Raw genomic sequence first — 19,105 nt, forward strand, 5'->3', positions numbered from 1 at the left:
CCTGCTGCAGAACCACATGCTACCTCTGGCGTTGGATTTGGCAGTCTGAGGGTGTGTGAACGTGTGTGACCCTGTCATGCTGGCCCAGAGGCTTCAGGAAGCAGTCATAAAGTTGGAACTGAATGCTGCGGGTCACCCCAGGGGAAGTAAGTGCTTGAGAGAAACCAAGGAGGAAGAGCAGAGAGGTGTGAAACTCCATGCAAGTCTGAACCCAAGGGAAGGAGGAAGAGAAGGCAGAGAGGAATGTCTGCTGGCTCTGTCATTTAAGGACTATTGTGCTTGCCTCGCCTCCCCCGTCACTGCCTGAGAGGCACTAATGTAATGGGGCTCATAGGTCTGCAGAGGGCCTGACAATCTAAAATCCTTTCCCACAGACGTCTCACCAGAGTCCTGGCCGGGAACATTAGGTCTCTGAGCTGTGACTACCTGGTACACCCCACGCCTTCACATGCACAGTAAACTCTGAAAGGAAGCACTTGATTCACTGATCGGATTCACTTTGAACAAATTCCTGTAGATGGGCCAAGGGGAAGACAGTGCGAATGACCTGGGGCCGTGAGGAGCTTACTTCCCAGGGGACACAGCCACTTTTTGTGCCCTCCCTTTGAGAAGTCCCAGTGTGACTGAGGGAGGGCTCTATACAGAGCATTTCAGGGAGGAGGAAGATATCTGGGCAAGCCAAGGACACTCTCAGGGCTCCATGTCCAGGTGTTTGCAGCTGCAGGTCTGCTCTTCAGGCACCACTAAGGTCTCCTGCGCTGTCTTCTTGTCTGGCAGCTGCCGCTGTCCCTTGGATATGGCTAGTCCAGACTAGTGTCGTAAAATGCACTTGGATTTCAACCACACACTGTGAGAAAAGTGTAAGCTGTCTCACATATAAATTTTACATCACTATGTTGAGGTAATAATATTTTATTTTATTTTTTTTACTTTTTTTTTAAAGATTTATTTATTTATTATAAGTACACTGTAGCTGTCTTCAGACACTCCAGAAGAGGGCGCCAGATCTCATTACGGATGGTTGTGAGCCACCATGTGGTTGCTGGGATTTGAACTCTGGACCTTCGGAAGAGCAGTAGGGTGTTCTTACCCACTGAGCCATCTCACCAGCCCCGAGGTAATAATATTTTAAATAAACTGTGTTAAGTAAGAATTATTAAGATTGATTTTATCTGTATTTTTTTTTTACAGTTAATGTGGTGAATAAGATATTTAAGATTCTATTTCCATTCTGTCTCTGCTGCACAGCACTGCCCTGCACCCGAGCTCACATATCCTTTTCCCACAGGACCTGTGGTGGGAAACGTTGCAGCCACTCTGCCTGCGTAGAACAGTTGCTCTTCAGAGACCGTATGGGATGCAATTGCATGAAGATTCTCTACTGAGATCTCACCGCTTGGTGAGCTTGCAGGGACGACACGGTCCTCCGGAGTCCTGCCCTAAGAGCTTCAAATCTTCTGCCTCAGGGCACAAGGGACCTCCAAGGTTGACCTTCCGTGTAGTCAGAGATGGGGATACTTGAGTCATATGGAGTAGCCCAGATGTCACAGAGCCAGGGGACTCATTGTGTATGGATGGAGAGAGCCAAGACTTTGATGTTGAGGAAAACCCTCATCTGGGAGGAGAAGGAAGAGGGAGAGGAAACAGGAAGTCAACAGACCAGTCAGAGAGTGATTTAGGAGCCAGAATGGCTCAGCCTGAGGAGGTCAAGAGGTGAATAGGACTCAGACCAGGAGGAGCACCTCCACCAGAGTGTCCTGATTACTTAAGCGGTAAGCCATTCCACATTAGCCTGTATTGTTCATATGGTCGCTGCTGAGTCCTGCCTTGGCTAAGAGTCAATAGTCCCAATCCCAGGAGCCTTACAGCACAGACAAATCTATTATAAACAAACAAGCAAACCAATAAGACTTTAAAGGTGGCTCTGAACGTCAAGAATAAAATATGATGGTGCCTGGGGTGGGTAGTGCTACACTGTCCCCTTTCTGTGAGTAGCATCAACATCAGAGTAGAGATTTGAACATGAAGAAGTCACCACTGAGAGAGATAACTTGGGGCAGCAGCTAGGCTATGTGGGCTACAGTCTGGCTAGGTGGACAGGAAGTGATCGGGGAAGCTCTGCAGAATGAGGTGACCTCTGAGGTGAGTCTCAATCCATAAGTTCCTCTTTGTCAGGGCCAGAGCCTGGTGGCTCCATGGGCTGGATGAGGTACCATGTAAGGCAGCACTGAGAGTGAAGAAGGCACATGTCCCCACTTGGACCTAGGAGCCTCGATGACAAATGTGGATATTATCCTGAAGGCCATGAATCGCCGGAGGGATTTAAACAAGATAGAGACTCCATTAGCTATGAAAGTGAAGGCTACTCCTACCACTTATGTACTGGGTAGACAGAAGAGCCAGGGCTACATTTCAGGGGTGTGGCAATGTCATCTAAGTGAGAAAGAAAGGTGTCCTGAAGTAGGGTGGGGCTCAAGACAATGGAGGACAGAAGAAAGGACAGGAAGGACAAAGCATGGGGTAGAAGTCAGACTTCTGCATTGTCTGAGGGTTCTAATGGCTAGTGGGAGGAAAACTCAAGGAAGCCATCCAAGGGCTGGTTTAGAACCAGGTAAGGTGCTTGATGCAGAAGGAGGAAATGAGAGAGGTTTGGAACTAGGTGTGATAAAACCCACATAAAGAGACTTTTCGCCATAAAAAGGGTTGGCATATGTGGTGGTTTGAAGATACTTGGTCCAGGGAGTGGCACTATTAGGAGGTGTGGCCTTGTTGGAGGAAGTGTGTCACTGTGGGGGTGGGCTTGGAGACCTTTCTCCTAGCTGCCTGGAAGCTAGCATCCTCCTGTTCGCCTTCAGATCAAGTTGTAGAACTCTCAGCTCCTCTAGCACCATGCCTGCCTGGATGCTGCCATGCTTCCCACCATGATGATAATGGACTGAACCTCAGAACCTGTAAGGCAGCCCCAGTTAAAAGTTGTCCTTTATAAGAGCTGCTTTGGTCATGGTGTCTTTTCACAGCGATGAAAACCCTATTGAAGACAGCATACTAAAGCTGGCTACAGCATGGGCCACCTTGACCATATTCTGCCAAGGGACTACAGCATGGGCAAATGTTGGCTATATTCCACCAATGGAATGAAATCAGAAAGAAGACCAAATTCCATATGGTTCCATTTATTTAGAGAAATGTCCAGAATAGGACACCAAGTGACAGTTTGCAAACTAGTAGCTGCCAAGTGGTAGGGCAATCAATGAATTATATATACACCCATCCAATATATATATATATCCATCCAATGGGGATAGGATGCTGGGGTAGTGGCCATGAAAACCTTGTGGAATTAGTAGTAATGGCATTGGATATTTCAATCCTACTCAAAACCTTGCAATTGTAAGTTTAAAATGCTAATTTTATGTTAGAATGAACCAATCAATGTAAAAAAAACCATGAGGCTTGAATCATACCTCCTCCTTCTTTCCAACCTTGGGCAGATGGGTGTGCAGATGTTTCTGGGAGCTTCTCCTGATAGTTTGTTGTGGAGTATCCATGAGAGAAGACTGCTTGGACATGGATTAAGCCAATAGAAAGTTTTATTAGCCAAATGATGACTATACTGGGTTTTGGGGTCCCAGTGTAGCTTCTCAGGGTAAGCTGTTAAGCACAAAAACCACATTCTGGGTTGACACACTTCAATTAACAAGAACAGTTACACAGAAGTAGAACTATAGAAGCCTAAAAGCAAGGTTAGTAACTCTAGGGACTTTTTCAGAGCCTGGGCTTTGATGGATCAGGTCTTTGTTTCTGGTTTGGCAGATGTGCTTTATGGCCTGAATGGTATTTCCATCATGGAGTCAGTTATGCTAAGGTCTGGGGGCCGACGAAGGTGTGGGGCCTGTTCCATTCCCCTCTAGTCTTAGTGAATGAACCTCATTGTGGATTCAGCACATTGTAAAGAGGTGTGGTTGGTCCTAAGGACCATTAGTTTTTCCAAGTTGATACATAATTGACCATACAGCTTAAGATGCAGGGCCTCACCAGTAATTCAATAAGAATGAGAATTCGAGGCCCAGCCAGTGCTGATAGCAGAGACAGTTAGCCAGGGAACCAGGCCAAGAGGACGGAGACTGGTACCAATCATCTGATTAATGTCTTGTCTCTTTTTCTCTTTTTGAGGTTTTTTTTTTTTTTTTTTTAAATCAAGGTAAGATTTTTTTTTTTTGTTACTCCTGATCAATTAGTGTAGAAATGACAGTTTTTTCCCCCCAAAGCCAGACTCAGTTTCCTGTATTCATGAGGAGTAAATCCAAGCCTCTCTAATTTTGTATAACTAATTCTGCAGAGGAGCTGAGCTTAATACCCCTAGGTTCTGATGTCTGCCTTGGCTTGGAGAGTATCAGAAGAGGCACATTTAGTCAAACCACTAACACATCTCAGGGGCTCGGTGATATTGCTGTTGACCAGAGGAATTAACCCATCAGGCAAAAGAATGGGCATTAGAACAGGGGCAAGTACCGGGCCTGGTGGTGCACGCCTTTAATCTCAGCACTTGGGAGGCAGAGGCAGGCAGATTTCTGAGTTCGAGGCCAGCCTGGTCTACAAAGTGAGTTCCAGGACAGCCAGGGCTGCACAGAGAAACCCTGTCTCAAAAAACCAAAAAAAAAAAAAAAAACAAACAAACAAACAAAAAAAAAAACCCAAAACAAAATAAAACCAAACAAAACAGGGGCAAGTGCCTAGGTTAAAGGTTTTGAATGTTAGACAAGGTTTGAGCTGGTCGTTTTATTTTATTTTATTTTATTTTATTTTATTTTATTTTATTTTATTTTTTACCATAGAGTCTCAGGATGCACAGGGTCAGGTTAGGCCCGACTGGAAAGTCATTTGACTGGCATCAGTTCAACAGCTGGCAGTGGAAGCCAAACAGTTTCCAGGAAGGTTTTTGCCGTTGTTGCTGTTTGAGAAGTTCTTTTTTTCTATAGAGCTGTGGACATACACAGGACAGGAAAGTGAAAGCAAATATAGCCTTCCCCCACTGCAAGAATGTTTCTGTTGCAGTAGCTACAACTTTGAAAAGCCTTTCCTCTGGTGACCTGGAAGCCCCTGGAAACCTTAGCTTGGAGTTCCTTGCTGTGTTTTGCCCTTACCCTACCCTGGGGGTCATGGCGACAGCTTTGACAACATAGGGCCAGTGACGAAGCCTGCTTGGATGTGAAGCCAGTGCCTGGTATATTGTGGTGTTAGACCCACACCCTGTGTGCTATCTTATTACCTAACCAAGCGGAACATATACTCCATGTCTAGGATGCTGAAGGAGATAAGTGGGCCTCCTAGTGAATACGACTGTTAAGAAATATCTTTGCTATGAGTTTGTGCCTCCCAGTAATATCAGAAACTACACCTGTAAGTCTCACCAGCATGACTGCTCAACGTGAGCAGAGCCAGGAGGACAGCAACAAACACGCCAGACTGCGCAGGGAAAAGCCCAGAAGGCCTCAGCCCTACAAAGAGAGCTACAGACAACCGAGTCAAGCTGGAAGCAAAAGAGGTGGCCCCAGGAAGAGCGTGACAATTGGATGTCCAGTGCCAAATGGTCAGCCCTGAAGCATACATACAAGTAGTATATAGTCTCACAGGTTATATTTGTAAACACAGACACACACACACACACACACACACACACACACACACACACACACAGAGGTATGGGGTGGTGGTGATGGACAATCTCTGGACATTAGTCTGGGTCCTGCTTGTGAATAAAGTTGACTCTCTCTCCCCCCATAAGAAACAAATAGGCAAACAGCTTTGTGGCACTGGTGGCATTGGTGGCACAAGCCTGATGATCTTCATTCAGATTCCCGGAGCTCAGTCAGATGGATGCTGCGCCCCACATCTGTAATTCCCATAGAAGATAGGGAGATGGGAGGTGCAAATGAGACTCACAGCCCAGTGTGTAGCCCCGGCACAGACACAAGAGAGACCCCACTGTAAACCAAGTAGAGGACTAACCCTGACCTTGGTATGAATGATGTAGCAGGTGAGCACTCCAACACACACACATACATACATACATACACACACACACACAAGAGCACACACAAAGAGTAATAAAAACTTATCCTTTTTTTTGTTTGTTTTGTTTTGTTTTGTTTTTTTGTTTTTCGAGACAGGGTTTCTCTGTGTAGCCCTGGCTGTCCTGGAACTCAGAAATCTGCCTGCCTCTGCCTCCCGAGTATTGGAATTGAAGGCGTGCACCACCACCACCACCCGGCTCCTTTTTTTTTAAAGAATGTTTTTAGTTGGTTGTAGTGGCACATACTTTAATCTCAACACTTCAAAGGGTGAGGCAGGAGGATTGTTGCAAGTTCAAGGGCAGCTTAGAAAATATAACAAAACCCTGTCTCAAACAAACAAAACAAAAAACCCAAACCAAACCAACCAACCTACCAAACCCAAAAAAATACCAAACAAAAACTCCCAACCAACCAACCAACCAACCAACCAAAGACAGGATTGGAGAGATAGCTCAGTGGTTTAAGTGTCCTGGCTTCTCTTACAGGGAACTCAGGTTTAGTTCCCAGTTGCTTACAACTTATGTTAGCTTCAGGCGATTTGACGTCCTTCTGGCTTTCTTGGACATTTACATCCATGCAGGCAAATAACTCACATATACAGTTTAAAAACAAAACAAAATCACAACATATTAAAACTTTTTTTTGGAGATCACAGTCCACAGCTTCCATTAAAACTTCAGAGAGGGGCTGGAGAGATGGCTCAGTGGTTAAGAGCACCGATTACTCTTCCAGAGGTCCTGAGTTCAAATCCCAGCAACCACATGGTGGCTCACAACCATCTGTAACAAGATCTGACTCCCTCTTCTGGAGTATCTGAAGACAGCTACAGTGTACTTATATATATTAAATAAATAAATCTTAAAAAAAACTTCAGAGAAAATGATCTGTTTCATATCTTTGATGATTATAGAGTCCCCTGGCCCCGCCCCCCATTTCACATCTCCATTTGGAATTCCCCTGTTGGGGTGTAGCTCAGTGGTGGAGTGTGTCCTTAGCACGCCTGAGCCCTGGGTTCACTACCCAGGACCACAGAAGAAAGAAAAACAATTCATTTCCTTTATCAACCGGGGTGAAAGGTTTATGCGACCATTCAGTTAATCCCTTACCATGCATTTGAAAGTACCAGCACAAATATTTGATCTCTTCTTTTCCTGCCTCTGATTTTTTTCAGTTGAGTGGGTAAGAAATCCAGTGAAGGTCATTTCCTCCCATGAGCCTTACCTTCAATCATCTTAAAAGAGTGGATATTGATGTTTCGTCTTACAGTTAATCAGGCAGTGTATTGATAAGCACCTGGCAGGCCAGGCACTCTTCAGGGCCAGTGTCCTTTGTGTCCAGTATTGCAGATCCCCAGTTAGGGTGGGCTTGGCTTTCTCTTTGTTTTGAGACAGGCTCTCACTATGTAGCCCCAGCTGGCCTGGAACTTTCTCTACAGCCCTGGCTATGAGATCTGCTGTCCACTGCCTCCCCAGTGCTGAGATTCAAGGGATGCATCTTGACACCCCACTTCTTTCCTGGTTGTTTGTTTGTTGTGGTGGCAGTTTTGGGAAAGGGTTCATTGTAGTCCAGCTGGCCTTCAACAAGGTATGCAGCTGAAGGTGACTTGATTCTCCAGTCTCTTCCTCTGTCCCTCAACCTCGCCCACACCCTCAGTGCCAGTGTTTGCCATCAGGCTGAGACAAGTTTGTTTGTTTTTTTAAAATCTGGTAAAGACTAATATTTTATTTTATTTTATTTTATTTATTTATTTATTTTTTTGGTTTTTCGAGACAGGGTTTCTCTGTGTAGCCCAGGCTGTCCTGGCACTCACTTTGTAGACCAGGCTGGCCTCGAACTCAGAAATCCGCCTGCCTCTGCCTCCCGAGTGCTGGGATTAAAGGCGTGCGCCACCACGCCCGGCCTTTTTTTTTTTTGGTAGGACTAATATTTTATAAAACATACATCTTCTTCAGAAGGCAAATTTCTCATGGTGGCAAAAAGGTATCATGATTGCAGGAAAGATGCTAAGAAAAGAAAAGTTAAACAGGTATAGCACATGGATTTTTTTTCTTTTCTTTCTTTCTTTTTCTTTTCTTCTTTTATTTTTGGTGGGGGGAGGATGGTGAACTTAAACTTATTCTCTCATTAAAATATTATCAGGCTTGTCCCTGCTTAGCTTCTGAGATCAAACAAGGTTTGGCCAGGCTATTGCAGCTCATAACTACCTACAGCTCCTGCTCCAGGGGAATCTGATGCCCTCTGCTGGCTTCTGTGGGCCTTGCATGCATATGGCGCACATACACACAGACACACACACACATAGACACACACACACACACACAGACACACAAATGTCTTTAATTTTAAAGACATGTGATATTGAAGATGCTTAATACAGTAAATAAAACAACAGAATATAAATAGTACCTAGCTCATCGATAGAACAGGCTGATAAAATACACAGGAACAGTAAAATTGGAGCCAGAAATATATTAAAGTTATTTGTAGAAAAAGTGGGTCTGTCAGATTTTTCTGAAATATTTGTATGTTTCATTTATTTTTTTAAAGAGAGGAGAGATTGATTGATTGATTGATTGATTGGCTGATTGATTTTGCAGGCAATTTAGACCTATCTTGGTGGTGAGTGCAGCATATCAAGTACCGTGCAGTTTCCTCCTTCTGGTCCCTCCACCACAGTCCTGCATCCCTCCTTCTTCCCGATATGAGGTGAGCATCTCTGGGATGGAGAGGAAGTGCTATTTCGAGTGTGTTCTCCGCAAAGTTCACATACTGACATGTTGCACAGAAAGACAGACCTCACCAGATGCCAAGCACATGCTGGACACCGGGGTCTTGAGCTTCCCAGTCTAGAGCTGAGAGCCAAGCAACTTTCTGTTCTTTATAAATTACCTGGCCTCAGGTAGTTTTCTATACTAACAGAAACCAGATTAAGGATTCTTCCTTGACCTATTCCAGACCTGCCAACCTCCATTACCCGATCACGCTGACAGACCCAACTTCTCTCCCCATTTCCCTCTAGATGGGAATCCAGAACAGCAGAGGGACAACACTGGGCCCAGAAAGCTTCCAGAGTGAGTAACTGGTGGGGACCAACAGCTCACCATCTTGGGCTACCTGGGTCCCCCTGCCTTTCCTCTTAAGGGTGGGGAGACAGGAGACTGGTGTATTTGCTAATCAGTACCCTTTGCCAGAGAGCATGCCCCATTCTTTGCTTGGCTAATTTCTGTAAGTTCTGAAGACCAGCTGAGGAAACCTTCTTGCCTCCTGGGTTACTTACTCTGACCAGGGATGCTGGGACGACCTGGTTGATTCTCAAACAAACCAAAGCAGATCCCGGGCCAGAGATGGCTCAGTGGGTCAAACACTTTCCCTGAAAGCCTGGTGACTTGAGCGCAGTCCCTCGAGTACATGGTCGGGGAGACAACCATCCTGCAGGCTACTGTTGGATCCCCACCCATTTACCGTGACACGAGAATGTGTCACACACACACACACACACACACACACACACACACACACACACACACACACACACACACACTAATCCCTACCAATCTTACAGAACACCCAGCTGCAGAAGACACTGCAGCCTCCGGCCTTAATCTTCACAACTATCCTGTGCTGCGTTTTATGTATGGGAAGCGAGACCCAGAGACGGTAAAACCCGAGTGTAGGGTGCGTTGTGCTCATCATAGAGAGTTCTAGATGTGACTGTGTGGAGCCATCATTCCTCTGGGTCTCAGTTTTACCATTTCAGTAATGAGGGCCCTGAATAAAGACTTTTTTTCTTTTCTTTGAGACATAGTTTCTCTCTGTAGCCCTGGCTATTCTGAAACTAGCCCTGTAAACCAGGCTGGCCTCAGACTCACAGAGATCCACCTGTTTCTGCCTCCCAAGGGCTGGGATTAAAGGCATGCACCACTGGTGACATAAAGATGTCCCCTATGCTAGCTACAAAGGGAACAACAAGGTGCTTCTGAGGAAAAGCTACCTATGAGCAGAAGATGGTGGGCAGACCCGAGCATGCGTGGGGGACAGACACAAAGGCGAAGCAAACATCGCTTGTAGTCATCATTTCCTGGAGGTCTAGAGAAAAGGCTGATTAGGTCCCATCGCAACACAACAGACGCTGGCACTCTGGCGGTCAGGATAATGCTCTTGTGCCATCTCAGGGCCAGCATCCTGCCACAGAGCTTCTTAGGTTCCAGGCTACACAGGTCCCTCTGCTTGGTCTGAAGCCCCTGTGTCAAGCTAAATATGAGACCTGTCCTTTGTCTTCTGGACTTCCGGCTCCACGCCCCCCTCCACAGGACACACAGCCTTGATGGGACAGCCAGACAAGGTTCCCCTTCCTGTTGCTGAGACTGAAAATAATAAGGATGGGTTGTGCTGATCTGAACCTCACTGAACAACCCCAGTGTACACCTGCTTGAGACTGTAAGGACAGCTACAGGAAACAGTATACGTTGTTGCTTAATGTGAAATTGACATATATAACAGTTGGTTTGTTTTTACCTGTCAGATCCGCCTCATCATCCCTTGCAATCCCCACCCTCCCTTTCCCGATTGCCTCGACATTTTATGTTCCACTTGCCGCATAGCTGGACAAAGTTGGCTCTCCGCACACCTCAACCCAAAACTTGGCTGAGGCTCACACCTGCACATCTAAATCCCTCTTTCCTGAGCAGCTCAGGGCTCTATAGTTGGGTTTATTTCTGTAATCCCTTCAGCCTGTTTCAAGAGCATCCCTCCCTGCTCCCGTGCTGGAGCAGAGGCTGCCTGAAGCACAGGAAGGCTTGTGGCTGACAGCAGGGTGCGGCAGCCCTGTCCCAGTTTAGATGATGCTGATAGCAAGCTTGAAGAGCTTGTCTTTGGTGGTGGCCACGGAAGGAGGGAATTGGAATTGACAGGATGGGCCAGTCGGAGGAAACAGTGGACACCGGGACCCCAGTCTGCACTCCTCAGAGATCTGGGACCAGTGCTGGCCACCCAGCCTTCCTCTTGCGTAGAGCTGAGGAGGTCAGCCCTTCTGCAGTGTTTCTCTAGCTTTCCGTTTCCTCCCTCGTTGGAAATGAAAACACGTGTTGTGGACTCCCAGGCAGAGGCGAGCTGTAATTCTCCCTCCACCAGCTTACCTGAGTGTGAGGTTCTTTAGGGAAAGTCCTCTGCTCTGGGAAATGTACCTTACTCTGTCCTTTAGGCTTGTTAAACTACCTAACTTATCTGTAGATAGCCAGAAATTGTAAAGAGGGAGTCCTTACCACTCTCAGGGGTGCTAATCCTCCCAGGAGGGGCAGCTCCAACAGAGATTCAGAGAGCCCCACAGAGAGAAGAAGCAACAAGCCTTTGGCTGTTTAGGAATTCTGTGTTATACTGTGGGTTAACATGCTGGCCTAGAGTGGACCTCACAAGCAGAAATTATTGGCCCAGAGAGACAAGACCTGCTCCTGGGCAGGGTGCAGACCCCACCTGGAAGTCCTTATCTCCCACAGAGCCCTTTTGGACTCTATAGAGTTTATGCAGTATGAAATCTTCATTAATATTCACTTAAACATTGCTCTGGGTTAAAGAGGTCATCATAGGGCAGCCATGTTAGCAACGGCGAAAAGCCAGAGGCACAGGAGGAAGGAGAGACCAGAGAGTGGCATGGCCCAGAAGGGGGTGGGGTGGGGATGGGGGTGGCACTGATCACAGAGACCAGCAGTCACACAGGCAGGTGGAGCAGGCACCAGACAGAAGGGTGGCAGGACCTGGTGGGTGAGCAGCTGGTGGTGGGGTGAAGCCATCTGATAGGTGCTACATAGTCTGGAGGAGAGGCAGGTCCTTGCCTGAAAGGGCTGGGTAGGGAGTGTGGGTGGGGGAAGAGTAGAGCAGAGGCGGTCCTTGGGGGAGGCTCCCACACTGAAGACCCGTGTGTGCTCCCACATAAGACCCGTGTGCTCCACTTTTTCCGTACGGATGTCCCTTCAGCCATTGTCCTAATCCTGTTCCTTTGGCCCCTCCTGGTTGTGTGAAGCATACTCCCCCATGGGACCCTTCCACAGGGTATCCCTCCCCACCTCTGACAGCTCGTCCCCCGTGGGACCCTTCCACAGGGTATCCCTCCCCACCTCTGACAGCTCGTCCCCCGTGGGACCCTTCCACAGGGTATCCCTCCCCACCTCTGACAGCTCATCCCCCGTGGGAACCTTCCACAGGGTATCCTTCCCCACCTCTGACAGCTCGTCCCCCGTGGGACCCTTCCACAGGGTATCCCTCCCCACCTCTGACAGCTCGTCCCCCGTGGGAACCTTCCACAGGGTATCCTTCCCCACCTCTGACAGCTAATCCCCCGTGGGACCCTTCCACAGGGTATCCCTCCCCACCTCTGACAGCTCGTCCCCCGTGGGACCCTTCCACAGGGTATCCCTCCCCACCTCTGACAGCTCGTCCCCCGTGGGACCCTTCCACAGGGTATCCCTCCCCACCTCTGACAGCTCATCCCCCGTGGGACCCTTCCACAGGGTATCCCTCCCCACCTCTGACAGCTCATCCCCCGTGGGACCCTTCCACAGGGTATCCCTCCCCACCTCTGACAGCTCATCCCCCGTGGGAACCTTCCACAGGGTATCCCTCCCCACCTCTGACAGCTCATCCCCCGTGGGACCCTTCCACAGGGTATCGCTCCCCACCTCTGACAGCTCTTCCCATGTCTTCCGTATAGCCAGGAGAACAGAGCACACGGGCTCTACGCTCCTCCCAGCAGACAGGAGCCTGGACAAGCTCATCACTCCTCAGCCAGCGTCCCAGCCTGCCATCAACCCATCACGGTTCACTTCCCACCCACTTCTCAGAGCAACCTAGGTGGAAACTTAACTTGAGACACCTCCTTACTTCCTTGTTCCTTTTGGCACCTGGGCTGTCTCAGTCCCAGCCCCAAATCCCCACTGCGCAGGGGGCCCTCTGGGATTAGACCCACCCAATGTGCCCTAAAGCCTGACAGCTGAGCAGGAGGAGTTCCACCAGGCCAGTAAACCTGGAGTGGGAAGCAGCTCTCCTCCCCCCTTCCCCACCACTCCCCCCCCCCCCAAGTCACACAGCAGGAAGTCTTTTCGACTATGGAGACCTCTCTGACCCCGGAACCAAAGTAGCACCCACATATAGAGCTCCTAAGATCAAAAGCCAGACTGCCTCTCTGTCTCAGGAGCTCTGAAGCACAAGGCCCACAAGGGTCCTAGGGCACCTTCAGTCAGACTGACTCTACGCCTTTCTAGGCCCCATTCTGATCTCATGGAGGCAGAGGGTGACTGGTTAACCTCACGGAGCCCCAATGTGTGTTCAGGAGCCTAGAGGGACCAGCTCCAGGAACTCCTTCCTCAGAGTGGTTATGTGGAACCCAGGGAGGCGCTGAAGCAAAGCAGTGACGGAATGACTTGGAATGGGGCGCTAACCCTGTGCGGCTTGGCGTATTTGCTTTGCCAACATCTTATTGTTGTTAGTATACAGGCCATTCCACTGGCCTGTTCTCAGGGACCTAACTACTTAAGTCATCGCCTGCCGCTGCCAGAAGTGCCAGGTGTGTGCTGTGGATAAAAGGGCCCCCAGTCACCCCAGATCTCTCTCCCTCTCCTCTTCCTCTCCCAGATGTACTTTTCTTAGGGGTACATTTTAGCATGGGCCTGCCAAAGGCACCCCTCCCTACACATATCTTTTATCATAACCATTGTCACACACCTGTACTTGCTTACTCTGTTTCCATGCCTAGAACACCCTTCCTCTATCCTCCATATATCTATCTGATAGAGGATTTGTAAGCCATATTCCTCCTTGTATGTGTGCAAAAATGTGTGTGTGGTGGTCAGGGGTAAACCTTGAGTGTCCCTCTTCAGGAACTGCCCACTTTTTAAAAAAGTATTTTGTTTTATGTATTTGTTTCTGAAGGTACATATGTGTATGTGGTGTTGGATCTTCTGGTCCTGGAGCTACATTTAGTTGTGAGCTGCCATGTGTGTGGGAGGTGGTGGCGCCCAAACCCAGGTCCTCTGGAAGGACAGTCAGTGTTCTTAACTGTTGAACTGTCTCTCCAGCCCTTCACTTTGTGTTTCTGAGACAGGGTCATTCACTAGCCTGGGACTCACCAGTTAGGCTTGGCCAAGTGGCCAGCAAGCCCAGGGCTCCTCCAGTCACTGCCTCCTCAGCACTGGGGTTACCAGGCCTGGTTTCTTCCCTTTTCTAAAGTGGGTTCTGGGGTTGAATGGCGAGCACTTGACTGCAGAGCCAGTCACCTCTGCAGCTCTCCGTATTCCTCTTAAGGAAAGACAGGGCCCTCTGCCCTCTGGCTTGGAAGTTAGATAGAAGCAGAATAATTTTTTTTTTTTTTTTTTTTTTTTTTGGTTTTTCGAGACAGGGTTTCTCTGTGTAGCCCTGGCTGTCCTGGAACTCACTCTGTAGACCAGGCTGGGCTAGAACTCAGAAATCTGTCTGCTTCTGTCTCCCAAGTGCTGGGATTAAAGGTGTGTGCTACCACTGCCAGGCTAGAATAAAGTCTTGATTCTGCCGCTGCTACACGACTTTGGTTGTATAGATCATTTCTCATCCTCTGCCTTGATCTCTTTGCGTTTTTTCCAGATCCTTATGTAGACAGAAGTCTAGCACCTCCAGAGCTTAGTACATGCTAACTTATTCACAGCACCCATCTCCACCCTTTGCCTGGCTAGCTCCTCCTGGCTGTGTCTGGCCTAGGTCCCTGTGCTCACACTACCCACCGCTCAGTAAGCACCCCTGCCTTGAGACCCTAAAACACTAACTAGTTCTTTCTAATGCTTACTGCAGTCATTAGGACGTGTTTGCCTTCCCATGTCGTCGCTGAGCCAGACTGGTGGGAGTGGACACTGCCTTTGCTTCTGTTTCTAATCCTGTCTCTGGGCAGAGGCACGGCTTGAGCGAAAGAATCGCTGGCTACGCTTCCTGTTGGATTTTATCATCCGCACAGCAGGCTAGCAACACCCACCGCAGGATTTCCAACAAGAAGAGATCATTGGTCGCAGGAAAGAAAGAAAGGAAGCTGGTACTGACCTGGAAAGTTCTTCTTTCCTGGCTGGCTTTCACGGTGCTGGAGGGGCCCATGTGCTAGACAGCAGGGGATAGCAGAGCCAGCGTGCTACATGCCAACCTGCCTGGAAGATGAGCCTCCTGGTGCAATAGTGGGGTACCTGTTAAGAGGTAACATAGCTTCCAGATGGGCTTTGAGGCCCGCTCCACAGGAAGGAAATCGTGTCAATCACTGTAATTTTGGTTAATCCTTTCCTGACCCCTTCCTCTCCCCCATGCCCACTCCCATCCCCACTTTTCTGTCCCCAGTATTCTCTGCTTTATTTTCACATGACACGTCTTCAAGTATTGACCCCCTTACGAACGCCATCACCACCTCGTCACCCCCTTTCTAGGTCTCTGACCTCTACTCCAACGTAAACACACAGATCTCAGAATTAGAAGGTAGAATCCACCCATGAGAGAGAAGATGTGGCCTTTGTCTGTCTTAGCCTGGGGTTACCTTACTTAACAGTTTACAGCTCCATTCATTATCATACAAATGTCATGTTTCCTTACAGCTGAATCATTGTGTATATGGATGTGTTTAGTATCTTTTTAAAAATTATCTATGTGTAGGACCGTGAAAGGAAGACTATTTCCTTGTTGAGCTAGGTTTAAAACCCCAGTGATCCTGTAGATGACCCCCCCAGGGTCTCCTGCAAGGGATGGTAGGCGTTTTTTGCCATGATACTAGACACCAGGCTCCTGACACGAGACTGTAGCTCTCCACTCCATAGGTCTGTGGCCATCAATCACGCAAGGGCAGTGCTCCAAGCCCGTCTACAGGTAGAGGACTTAGCCACAGATCGTGTAGCCACAAGACAGATCTCCATTTTAATGAGGTACCTAAAGACCTGGAGGCTTAGCCAATAAACTCTCCTTCCCAGACACTCCTCCCGGCTAAAGGTGTTTAACCTCAGGTCCACCCTGAGAAAATGGGGTTCAATTTTTACTTATCAACTCCCCCGCCCCATGACAATAATGTCTTAAAACTATGGACTGTCTCTTCTCATTGAGATCTGGAGCAATGGAGCAGGTCTTCCTCTAAAGACCCGCATCTAATCTCCCTCAGGAGGCCTCTCTGTGCTCCCAGCCATGGATGGACTCCACCAAGCTAAGCCACCCCCACCAAGGACGCTCCTCCCCAAGGGACCCAGCGGAGCTCTCCTCCCCCGCGCCCCCGTTCCCCTTGGGCCCTGGGCTAGAGCCAGACTGCAGGTCCCCCACTCCTTTCTCAGCTTTTCTGTGGCATCCAGCGGCATCTGTGGTGCCCAAGAGTCTGAGAACCTGCCACCCCTGGGACCCCCCGAGGCAAATCCAGCAATCCCCCGGGACCTTAGATTCTGCTTCCCCACCTCTGGAACAGGGTCCCTTGGCTTCTCACAGTCCAACGCCCATCCTGTGACGCCATGGGGAACGAGCAGTCAAGACGTCCCGTGTCCTGCCTTGCCGAGCGGCCCAAGCCCCAAGCGGTCTTGGGCCACCTTTTAACCCACATTTATGCACCCACTGATAGACATCTGGGCTGTTTCCGTTTTCTAATTGTTATTAATGAAACATCAGTGAACATGAATATGCAGGTTATAGAATTCTTTGAAGACATACCTAGGAATGGTATAACTTCGTTTAATTTTTATTTTTTTTGAGACAGTGTTTCACTGTATCCCTGGCTCTCCTGGAACTCACAGAGATTTGCCGACCTCTGTCTCCTAGATGGTGAGATTAAAGTTGGGTCCCACCATATCCAGCAATATTCTGTCACTAACAAAATCACTTAGACTTACACAATACAATTTAATGTTTTAATAGACATGGGTACCACAGAATGGCTACATTGCGATGCATATTACTTCATGTTTTATAATTCTTTGTAGAGAGAATAGTTAAATGTATTGTCTTAACAATTTTCAAACTTACAGCATGCTGCTACTAAGCTGCTTTAAGCATACTGTGGTCATTGTGATATATATATATATACAGCAATCTTGAACTTAGTTCTCCAATTTCACTGAAATTTCGTGTCCTTTGGTCAACGCCTCCTTAACCTGCTCAAGTTGAGCCTTTAGTGCCCACCATTTGACTGCGCGATTGTACACATTTGATGATTTTAGAGCCTGCATAAGAGTGAGTTTGTTTTTCTGTGGGCAACTTTTTATCACTTAACACGGCATTCTCCAGGCTCATCCACGGTGGAGCAGATGACAGGACGTCATGTTTGTCCGGCTGATTAGTATGTTCTTTTCATATGCACCTCATCTTCTGTACCCACCCCCTGTATGTTTATTCAACTGTCCACTGTTAGTTAAGGGACACAAGGTCGCTGCCATCTCTTGGCTGTGGCGTCTGCCGAGTGTAGGTGTCTCTTCAACATACCAGTCTGACATCCTTTGGATAAACACCCACCTGAAATGAGATTGCTGAATCCAGTGGTTGTTGCGATTTTAGTTTCTTGAGGGATCTCTGCATCGTTCTTCAGGATGGCTAATTCTCATCCCCCCTGAGCACTCGCGAGGGTTCCCCTTTCTCTCTATTCTCACCACCGCTTACCTTTCTTTCTTTCTTTTTTTTTTTTTTTTTTTTTACCGCTTACCTTTCTTTTCGTTGATAATAGCTGTTCTGGTGAGTATGAGACCTTCATTCTCTGTGGCTTTAATGTTTATTCTCCGGCTATTATTGGTGTTGAGCCAATTTCTAAATGCCCTTTGGCTATTCGTACTCATACCTCTGAGAACGCCTGCCCAGATCCTCTGTCTATTTTTAAATCAGGGTATTTGTTCTTATGATTAAGTCATTTGGCTTCTGTAGAGGTTTTGCAAAGAAGCCTTATTGGGTATGGAACCCACAGCTCTTTTCCCTCCATGCACAGGGCTGCCTTGCCTGTGCTATTTGCTTTGCTGTGCAGGGGTTTTTAGGTTGACTGTACAATCTCTCTTGTTCTCTTTCACTTTTGTTCACTTTGTTCTTGGGATCATGGCCAAACACCCCCCCCGCCCCCCAAAAAACAAAAAACAAAACAAAACAAAAAACATGGCCCAGATTGAGGTCAGAAATCTCGTCGTGTTTTCGTCTAGTAGTTTTGTGGCTTCAGGTCTAGGATTTCAGCCTTTAATCCACCCTGAGATGAGGTACATGGTGTGAGAAGAGAGGGCGGCTTCATTCTCCTGCCTGTGACAATCCAGAGCTCTCAGCACGTTTGTGGAAGAGACTCTCCTTTGTACACTGTTCTCAGCATCTCTGTGGAAAATCAGTTTATTTCTCAGCTCCTTACTCTGTTCCACTGGTCTGTGTCTATTTTGGATCCGGGGTGTACTATTTTCATTACTGAGCTTTAGAGTTCAAGAAAGGTAATGTACTGAAATGCTAATCATAGTAGAGAATACATAGTTCCTGTGGGGTGTGCGTGCGTGTGTGTGTGTGTGTGTGTGTGTGTGTGTGCGTGCGTGTGTGTCCACTTTCAATGATGGCCAATGCTGGGGTTGGATGGCAAAGGATTTGCTGCACAAGCCCGAGAACCTGAGTTTGGATCCCCTGAATCTAAGAACAGACATAAATCCCAGTGCTCTTATAGTAAAACAGGGATTAGAGACAGGGGGATTACCAGGAGCTTGAGGGCCAGCTAGCCTGGTGTATATGTCAGAAAGACAACAGAGAGACTGTCATAAATAAGGAGGACGGTGAGGGTGCACCCACACAGTGTGCATGTGTGTGTATGTGTGTGCGCGTGCGCATACAAGCATGTGCACGCACACACAGAATATAAACTTTTAGAAGAAAGAAAAAAATTTAAAACTATGAAAAAGTAAGATAATGAGGATAAGAAGGAGGTTGGCCTGGAGTTTGTGGCCGTGTGCCGTCCCCTCAGCTGGATAGTTATCTTTTATTCTGTCACCAAGCAGGAGGTGGCTTAAGCTACTGCCCTTCAGGAGACTTTGGCTGCCTTCAGGTGCGGACCACTATGG

The 19,105-nt window shown here is 47.9% G+C and overlaps 1 long non-coding RNA gene across 1 annotated transcript; it reads right to left on the reverse strand.

Moving 5' to 3' along the window:
- Nucleotides 1-3,486: 3,486 nt before the first annotated feature.
- LOC147000623 (uncharacterized) lies at nt 3,487-17,804 on the reverse strand. The gene is made up of 3 exons (XR_015045776.1): nt 17,737-17,804; nt 15,129-15,265; nt 3,487-3,557 (listed from the first exon to the last, which is right to left on the reverse strand). It is a non-coding gene; the product is annotated as an uncharacterized LOC147000623 (long non-coding RNA).
- Between the last annotated feature and the right edge of the window lie 1,301 nt (nt 17,805-19,105).

This window comes from Mus caroli, unplaced genomic scaffold, assembly GCF_978045245.1.
Source record: "Mus caroli unplaced genomic scaffold, Mus_caroli_1 scaffold_17, whole genome shotgun sequence".
In the NCBI taxonomy this organism is placed as follows: Eukaryota; Metazoa; Chordata; class Mammalia; order Rodentia; family Muridae; genus Mus; species Mus caroli.